Genomic DNA, 9316 nt, shown 5'->3' with positions numbered 1-9316 from the left:
ACGTCTTCATTTAACTGCCAGATTTTCTCTGAAGCCTTATTTTGTGACGTATTCTGGTTGTGATATTTAATAAAGATTTAGAAAGATTCTATTGGGCTGCAAAACAGCTTTAATTTTGCTACGCAGCCTATAGAAATGTGCCTTAAAGTAGGAATTGCTCTTCAGCTTTTTCACTGCATGAGTCTCCTTGTCAAATGATTGGTACAGAGAAAAAAAAACACAACAAAGAGAATGTAGTCTGAAGTCTCAGAGTCTCTTACTGAAAGGAGAAGCAAGATAACTTGAAATTGAAATGACCTGATTATAAATGGAGCAGGGGTACAAACTGAAACTATGTGATTAACTTGCAGTTACATTGGGGTGCTGCAGATGTTCTAGTACTATAAACACCTAAATCAAATCCAGACATCTTTCTGTGTAAGACTTGAATTTAACTTGTTTGCTTTCTTGCTAAGCTGCATTAGAGATGCAGGGGGTGGATGTACGTAGCTTTAAGGTCATAAAATATATAAACTGCTGATTTCTGTCTTTTGCCAGTCGAGAGCCTGCGCAGATTGCATTGGGTTTGTCAGATCATTCTACCAAAGTGGGAAGAACTCATTTCTATACTCTGAAGAGGCATTCACCACTTGGTCCTTTTTTTCCTCAAGTACTGTGAGACAGCTGTCTCTTGTGGTTCCTAATATCTTACAATTTTGGCTGTGTTTGTGTCACAGTACAGTGCCGTTGTTCCTTTTTCATTTGGAATAAGAAAATTTAAAGACTGGTTAACTGTTGCAACAAGGCAGCTAAGCAGCTCTTCCTCTGCTATTAAGGTGTCCGTGATTGATTGAGAAGCAGCAGGGCTGGGAGAGGTGGTAGTAACTGGTTCCAGCAGAATATTTGCCTTGCTGTAGACATCTCCGCTTTGTGTCCTGTGGTCCCAGCTGATGGAATCACTAGCTTTGCTCCACGTCCTCTCTTTGGGATTGGGAGTTTTGTTGGAGGTGACTGTGAGTGGTCAGCATGGGAACAATCTGCTTCCAGGCCAGACGTGGAAGCAGTGCTGGAGCTGAGCAGTGGTGGGCTGTGTTGCCTTGCTCAGCATGGGATACAGAGCTTCTGGTGCTCCTCCACTGTTGTGTAGGACTGCACACTTATCAGAATGTTTTATACTGGGGATTGGAACTGTCAGAACATAGTTTAGGGTATAGAAAATATGTGTAATTGTTGGTTTAATGTGGTAAGGATGGTGAGAAGAGACTCAAGTCTGCTTCTTCAGTGAGGTTCATCTTGTATATACTACTGTTCCTTCCCAGCCGAGTGGCTGGCTGAAAGCTGGCAGTTGTTCTAGCACTGACTTGAAAAAGGGGTAGGCTGTGTTCAAGTTCCCAATTAGGACTATTGTTTTTAATGCCCAGTGCAATAGCTAGCACAGGCTATTGAGAGAGACAAAAATGCATGGGGATGAGAAGTTCTTTTCTTAAAAAATGAAAAAAAAAAGCATTTTTGAAACCTTGTACTTCATTCTGTTGCAGCAAGAGGAAGAGTTTGATGTCTTAATTTGCCTGGAATAGGACAGAGAAACTTATTTCTTTGCTGCTCAGAATGACCACGAGTTGAGTCCATCAGATTTGGACATGAGCTGAAATCTGTCTAAATTTTGCTTCCTAAAGTTGTTTTTTTCCTTCAAAGATCATCAAATCCAACTGCCAAACCACTTTAGGGCTAAGCAAAAGTTACAAGAATCATCTCTTCTTACAGGCAGCCCATGCATTGTTTAATGCATTGCAAGCTGTGGTTGTCCCTGTTGCCTACTGGGGCTCACTGCATTTCATGTGCAAGCTGTGCGAAGCATCCCTGTGTTGTGCAGAGCTGAGGAGGGATGATAGCTAGATCTTGTGCAAGTTCTCCTGTGGAAGGGGCACTTATATGTGGTTGATGGCATGTGGGCCCTGCTGTTCGTATTAGGTGAGGAAAGTGTCTTGTATCTGTTGACTGGGACAGCAGAGCTGAGGACACTCCTCAGACTATTGCATGCATTAGATTGTGTGTATTTATGTACCAGCTCTCTAAAGGAAAACTGCTACTCCTTGCAAAGAGATTTCCTGAGAACTTAAGGATAATGAATGGTTTATGTATTTACCTGATGTCGAAACGACCTTTTGACATCATTGTATCATCTATGCTACAGTTTGTTTGTGGTACAAGCCTTGTTTTGATTTCAGCTGCGTATCTGAAGCAGCACAGTAATTGTAGGATGGACCATGTGAGCCATGTTCACATCTTCTGAAGCTTTTTTGAAGCACAAAGAATACCTGAGTGGTGTTGGGCTCCTGTCCATGTTTTTACTTGAAGACTGTTTAATGTTGTTGTAGTAAATAAATACATAAATAATTCTACTGGTCTGAGATAAAAGTGAAAGACTGGTGGGCACTTTGTCTGCAAGCTGTGCCATGTGGGTAGTGTTGGGCTGTGCTTACTCAGACTGCTGTAGCTTCTAGAATAATGGCAATCTGCAGGCAAAATGAAGAGAATCTGAGAATATATGTCTGTATAGTATGTGCTAAAAATTAACTTGCGGCAATCTTGTTACTGTATGTGTGATTCATTTCCATTTCCAAGTATTTTTTTCCTAAAACATTGCCAGGAAAAGGAAGTTGATTTTTCAACACTTGATATGCAAAAGGGTAAGTTGGCATAGGGGACAATGAGGATTTTTGGAGAAGAAAATCTTGTTCTCCCATGACTCACTCTGAATTCTCAGGAGCGTTCCAGCTAATCAGGGATTTTTGGTTAAGTATTATATAAACCCAAGGAATTACACTGAAAGACGTGTGTCAATGAATGCATAAAAAAATCAAAGAGTAAACTTAGCTTTTGCCTTCAGAAAACATTAACCCCGGTTGCCCACATGTAAAATGTCAGAATATTTCTATAGGGATGAAATGCTAAAAGTCAGAATAAACGTTACCAGGTAACCAATAGTCTGAAACAACATACAGTGGCAGATGGCTTTTGATGAAGCGTAGGGACTTCTTTTGCCATCCTCTGCTGTCAGTAAGAATGCTTGTCAGGAGTCAGATCTGAAGTGATTGTTCAGTGATCATGGTTTTGTTGAGCAATTCATTTTGTATAAAAGTCCCTGCTCTTTGGCAGGTGTGCATGGAGCCAACGTGATTGTCTCCAACATGGAGCCGAGCTCAACAGATTCTTACTTGCAATTGGAATTTAATTTGTGTAGATGTGCTGGCTTCTAGCAGAGCTGATTTTCATTCTTTATGAGAAGTGAAGAATATGCACTAAGTGTGACTGTACACAAAAAACAGGAAAAGCAGAGGCAGACTGGAAAACCATTGTTTCAGTCTGCTGCTGTAAGATGTATTCAGATGTGTATCTGAGCTAAGTGAAGAGTATAAAATATACTGGGAAACTCATAGGAATGAGGCTTTTAGATGTCAGAAATGTTTCTTCTTTCTATGATGTCAGTGTAAGATAATTTCAAAGCAAGAAGATAAGAATAACACATTGCCTTCAAGTGAATAAATACGTATGTGATGTCAAGCTGCTAATTCTCTGTTTGACCGTGACCTGTCACTTGCTACTGAAGTCTGCTTCATGGAACATTCTTGTTCCATTCCCTCCTGTTACTAAATTTCTGGGTGTAGTACACTCCCAATATACCAGACTCTGCTCTTTCCATCTGAATTGATGTGACAGTTGCTGAACTACATTTTTCCTTACTCGAGGAACCTCTGAATCACTGTGAGACAGAACACACCTACATCAGTCACACCTCCAGAATGGGTACCTTTCATCTTACTGCATTTCCCCTGTGATGTAATCTTCTCTTGCTTTGTGACCGTTGGGTTCTTTTCCTCATTAATAAGTTTCTAGTATTACCTACTGGAGGGACTTCCATGTCATTCAGAAGTGTGAAAATGCTCCCCCTAGATTTTGGCTTGTAACTGTGTTGATGGAAGAATTTGTGCAACACTGTTGGTATCGCAGGAAGAATAAAATAGAAGGAAATAATCCATAATACTTGTTCTGTGTTAGAGAGTGAGACTGGCCATTTCTAATGAGCTGCAGGCATTGCAATCATTACAGCCAGCGGGAGTTAAATATTAGAAAGAGAAAGCCTCTAACTTCTTATGAGTCTCGAGGCACCCGATTATTCTTGCAAGTAGTGACCTTAATGTTTCAATTTTTCTTTCAGCTGAGTGTAATGGAGTTTAAAACAGTGAATTTTCTGTGTACCTCAGAATTTCTTTAGTTAAAGAGTTTCTGTTCAGATTCTGAAGCAACTCATCAGTTGGCTTTGGAGAGCAGCCTGCTTAATGATTTGGCACAGGACACGTCCCTAAATACTTTTCTATCTATGAACTGTCCATTGTGATTCACAGTGTGTGTAGGCTTGTATACATGGAAGATTTGAGATTTAGAGTAAGGCTTTTGAGAATGGCATTAAAGTGATGAGAATGATCAACAACAGATAAGCCCATGATGGTAAGAAGGAGAAAATAACTTCTTAATGCAAGGAAATATCATTTGAGTCCGTGTTAGCAAATATGTGGGAATAATCTTCATCTGCTATATTTACTGCTAATGGGAGTTTTGCTTGCAGCTTCCCATGCTCTGCGGTTAAGAATGACTCTCCTTTTTAATGTCGTTTTAACATGATTTTCTTCTCATTTCATTACTTATTGTAGATCACCAAAATTACCGGTTTTCAAACTTTAACACGGTCAGGTAATAAAACTTAATAAAAACAGGAAACATATATAAGTCCTTGCTAATGCATCCTAATGCTGCAAATGTTAGATTAGCCATTACTTTACCCTTGAATGATTAACTTAAACTTTTCTTTATGGAAATGAAGATGATCTCATGGTGTGATGAAAATGTGTTTCATCTGGACTCTTAGTAGCTCTTCCAGCTTTGTGAAATTATTTTCTTAGATGGATATAACATAACCTCCCACATAACTAATCTAGATATGAAGCTCTTTTCCACGGTCTAAGAGCGATTTAGCCCTTAGTATAAGACAGTGTGGTAAGGGAGTTCAGTGAGGGTAGCAGTTTCTTTAATGGTAATTATAATAGTCTTAAATCCTTATTACTACCCAGCAGCTGCCCAGTTATGGCCCAGGAGTCATTACCTTAGCAGTAGCAAACTGTTGCTCTTGTCCTTCCCACATCTGGCTGCTGAATGCCCTGCTGATTTGAATGAGACTGTGGTCAGTTGAAATCCTGACCACTGTCAAATTAATGAAATAGGGTCACGCAATGCGGTCACCCTTTGTATTCAAACAGCTGTAACAAAAGAGAGGTTTTAGTCTTCCTTCATAAGGAAATATCTCTTCGGTGACAGTTCTCTGTGAGCATGCTTGCAATCAGTTCCTTTGTGACAGCACCAAGTAGCTCTTGAATCCATTGACTAGCTGTAAAACCATTTGATGGTTCTGTAGAAACCCTAGAAGCCATCTAGAATGATACATGTAGCTGCTGGCCAACTGGCCACTTAGGATTTGTAGGTCTCTGTGCTGGCCACAACACGCTACCTTTGCTCATCTGAGCTTTGGGTTTCATTAACTTCATTCCTTAGGTGTTCTCTTGCAAAGCATAGCAACACAGTTCTGAGATGCTGGCAATCGTGCACATAAGGCAAGGAGTAGTGTAACTGGAAGGAATAAATGCAGTAGGCTTTTATCAAGGAGCAGTGTTGTAGGCTTGCACAGAGGGAAAATCTAAACGTATTACTTAATTTTGAAATGCAGGAATGTGCAAAAATATATAGGAAGAAAGTAACAACTTTAATATCATAGTGAAAAGATGATCTTGTATGGGAATTGTTAGCTGATGGCTTGAAGTGGTGATTGAGCACCTGGTGAAGGGGTGAGGCTGGCCCAGGCAGATTGCTTGCACCTGTGTTCCCCTGGAGACCAGAAGGGATGGTCTCTGTGATGCTGTATTCTATTCTGTGACTCACAGTGGGGTCCCTCAGGGCTCATATAAGGGCCAGCCACTGAAGGGAGAGCATCTCTTGGACCTGGGCTGCTTGCTGAGCAGGGCTGTGTGTCCAGAGAGCCCAGTCATCAGTTGGGTGAGTTCAGCTCATCTCTCTATATCTGACTGTTGGCACATCTGTGAATGCTTTGCCTGGAATTGCCAAGAACCTGTCAGAAGTAGTTTCACTTCTTCAAAAGCAAAACGTGATCTGAAGAGCAGATTCTTGTAAAGTATTTAAAATTATAGAGTTAAAAGAATAGAACATGTGTTGATTAACAGATTTAAATAGAAAAAGCTCACATTTACAGCCTCATCAAAATGACCAAATCTCAGGGAACAGGTAGTTTTTGTATTAGATTTCCAGTGTTAACCTCTGGCTACACTGTTTTACGCTTTTTCAGCCCTAATTTGTCGCTTCCTGTTTAATTTCAGAGAAACATGTTGGGTCGCAGAGGGAACCAGAAGCAGCAAAGCCAGTGGCCATGATTTGGAAAGACTTTTCTGATTCCATGCCATCCTGTGGAGGTGTGAGGTGAGTAAGGAATGGGTACTTGGGTAGAGAAACTTTGATAACCCCTTCTCTCAAGGTGCCTTGGGTGGGTGACTGAGCAGTTTTGAGGTAGTAGTGCATTTATTTTGCTATTCATTTCAGCTTAGTACATGGTTCAGAGAGAGGGACAACATCAGAAGTGCTGTCCCAGGTAACCTATCCAGTGAGATGAGTTCAGATAATCAAAGATGTTATATGCTCTCTATATATACTCCATAGGCTTGGGCCAGAAGGTTTGAATGCAAGTTGAGAAATCAGTCATTCTTCCTACACGTTTCTGGAAGCATGTCTCATCTGTAAGCAACTGATGGATGCAGCATCACAAAAATAATGCGATTTCATTCTTGCCTCAAAAGGCTTCTAAACTGGTGTAATACCTTTTTGAAATGTACTAATGGAACTCAGGCATTAGGCACGTTATGCTGGTTATGTTGTGTTTTGCAATATGTTGAAGATCCAGTAACCTACCATAACAAATCTATTTGAAGTTCAAAAACTTACTCTTTCACAGTGAAGTATAGCAGGGGATTTTGTGACCAACTTACAACAGTAGGATACAACAGTAATCAGATTTTGAATGTCTTTTTCACCTCTCTTCTGTTGTACACATAGTTGATAAATGACCATTGTAATAGGATCTAGTGTCTTATTCAACCACCCTGCAGACAGGTGAATTATTCTTTTTATTGTGAGAAACTGACCAAGTGTGTGCTTGGATATTAGAAAAATCCATGTTAATTATTCAGAGGATCAAGTAACAGAAAATATGTAGAGCTGTGTGAGATTTGATTATGAATTGTATGTCGGTGTTCAGGGTTAGCTCATGAGCATTGCACCTTCTTTACCACCTGTATTCTCTCTTTTGATTTTCATTGGTTTAGTGTTCTGGATGCCTTTGTAAAATATTATTGCAACGTATGTAGATCAAGGATGCTGGTCCTCAGTTCAAGTATGTAGCTTGATTTGTTTGTGTTTTTTGTTTTTTTTTTTTGTTTTTCTTTTTTGAGGCAGATTCCTTATTCTTTTTCTAACTTGTGTGTTTAGTTAAAGAATTAGGGAAAATACTGGCAAAATAGTTACAAATTGTATATTTCCTTATGTTATGTTTAGTGTTCATCTAGAAGCCGTTGTGTTGACTCCAGTCAATTCTGTGTAGCACGATGCTTTGTCATTTGCTGAGCAGATTAGCTCTTAAAAGTGAGCTGTCATGTAAGGCTGGCAATGTATCTGACTGTGCCTGACACTACAACAGCCTGCATGGCCTATCAAAGCTTGCAGGCATCAACCTCGTTTTATAAACCAAATATAAACTGCATGAGATTGTGCTAGTGTAGATGTAGCAAATGAGATGGGTGTGAGCCAGAAGTTTTCTGAAGACGTTTGATGATCATTATCAGTACCCCTGAAAGCTTAAGATGCACTAAAGTAGAGCCAGGGAGGAGGTGTGTATCTGATCCTTAAGTGGGAAGAAAGTTTGGTGTCTCTGGTGCCTGAAAGCCAGTACCAGTACATTGGACCAGACTGTTTTCTTTAGCAGCCGCATGATAGTATCTGTGATTTTTGAAACAGTAAAATGATTCTCTTGGAAATCAGTTTCTAATCTAACCCATTTAACCATTTGTGTTTGCAGCCAGGAATATATTGAAAGTAAAAACAAAACATGGTTAAATCATAATGTTTTCTTTGTGTTCTTATTAGCAAGTTTTGTTTCTGCAGACTAATATTAAGCTAGAGACTATGAATATTGTTACCCCTTCAACGATGCTTGTATTGTAAGTATTTTCTGTGTTCTGTCATGTGAGGTTTCACCGTGAGATTAGATTAATTCAATTTCTAAACTTCAAAAGAAAGAACATCAGGGTGCTGCTGAAGTAGATTCAGTCCAGCACTTTTGGTATGAGGTGGTTTAAGGAGAGAAGAATAGGAGTGAGCAAATGACACTAATGATGCCAGCCACTGCAATTCTGTTTAGCTCTGTGTTTTCCTTCAAGGGTGGTAAGTAATGTTTCTGACCATTAAATATCAGAAATACCGTGTCTGCAGTGATGGTGCTAAGAGACCTTAGTGGAATTCTTTTTTACCTTGAATCTCAGTAGTATATGCCTCTAATTCTATCCACTTATTTCTCTTCAGTACTGGGTTGTTCAGTTCCTGTCCTTCACATTCCCAAGGCCTGCTGTGTCCTAGAGCTGTGTGTTGTAGTAATACTTTGGATGAAATGTTGTTATTACAGGTAGTAAAACAAACCGTTGATTGGAAAAGACTGAGTTGGTTGTCTTGTGGTTCCTTCCTTTCAGGAAGAACATCTTCTAATATCTTTATCGAAATGAAATGTTGTTTATAGCACTGGGCTCTTAGGAATTGAATTATCCTAAAAATGCCTACAAGCTAACCAATAGTACGCTGTTTTCAGAGAACAGACTAACAGGTATTATGATTTTGTATAGGACAAAATCAAGATCATCATTTAATCTGTGTGGTGTTACTTTGCTGTCTTCAGAACCCAGATAAGCTTTATGGATTTGCCTCAAGCTAAAGAGAGCTCTCCTGCTTCTCAGGACTTTCAGGTCACTGTAAATATTGCATTGGTTTGGAGTACTCCATGCTTGCTTCTAGGGATTGGGAAAGCAAATATAATGCCCTGTTTTGGGCATGTATATTGCAGAGCAAAATGGCACCTTGAACAGGTCATCTGGAAGGCAGAGATTGAGAAATCACCAATAACTCATCCTTTAGCCTCCCAGAAACACATTCCGGTAATGTTTTGTTACTTCTC

General features: G+C 39.7%; 1 protein-coding gene across 4 annotated transcripts in view; it reads left to right on the top strand.

Annotated features, from left to right (window-relative positions):
* Positions 1-5978: 5978 nt before the first annotated feature.
* Positions 5979-9316, top strand: part of PCDH15 (protocadherin related 15) — an 814794-nt gene continuing 811456 nt past the window's right edge. The window contains exons 1-2 of one of the 4 annotated variants that reach the window (XM_032445313.1): positions 5979-6084; positions 6423-6522. The gene's annotated coding sequence lies outside the window, so the exon portion shown is untranslated. The remainder of the gene's footprint in view (positions 6085-6422; positions 6523-9316) is intronic. The other 3 variants (XM_032445316.1, XM_032445315.1, XM_032445314.1) reach the window with 3 other exon arrangements.

Source organism: Coturnix japonica, chromosome 6 (assembly GCF_001577835.2).
Source record: "Coturnix japonica isolate 7356 chromosome 6, Coturnix japonica 2.1, whole genome shotgun sequence".
In the NCBI taxonomy this organism is placed as follows: domain Eukaryota; kingdom Metazoa; phylum Chordata; class Aves; order Galliformes; family Phasianidae; genus Coturnix; species Coturnix japonica.
This window is presented reverse-complemented; position numbering and strand designations above follow the sequence as displayed.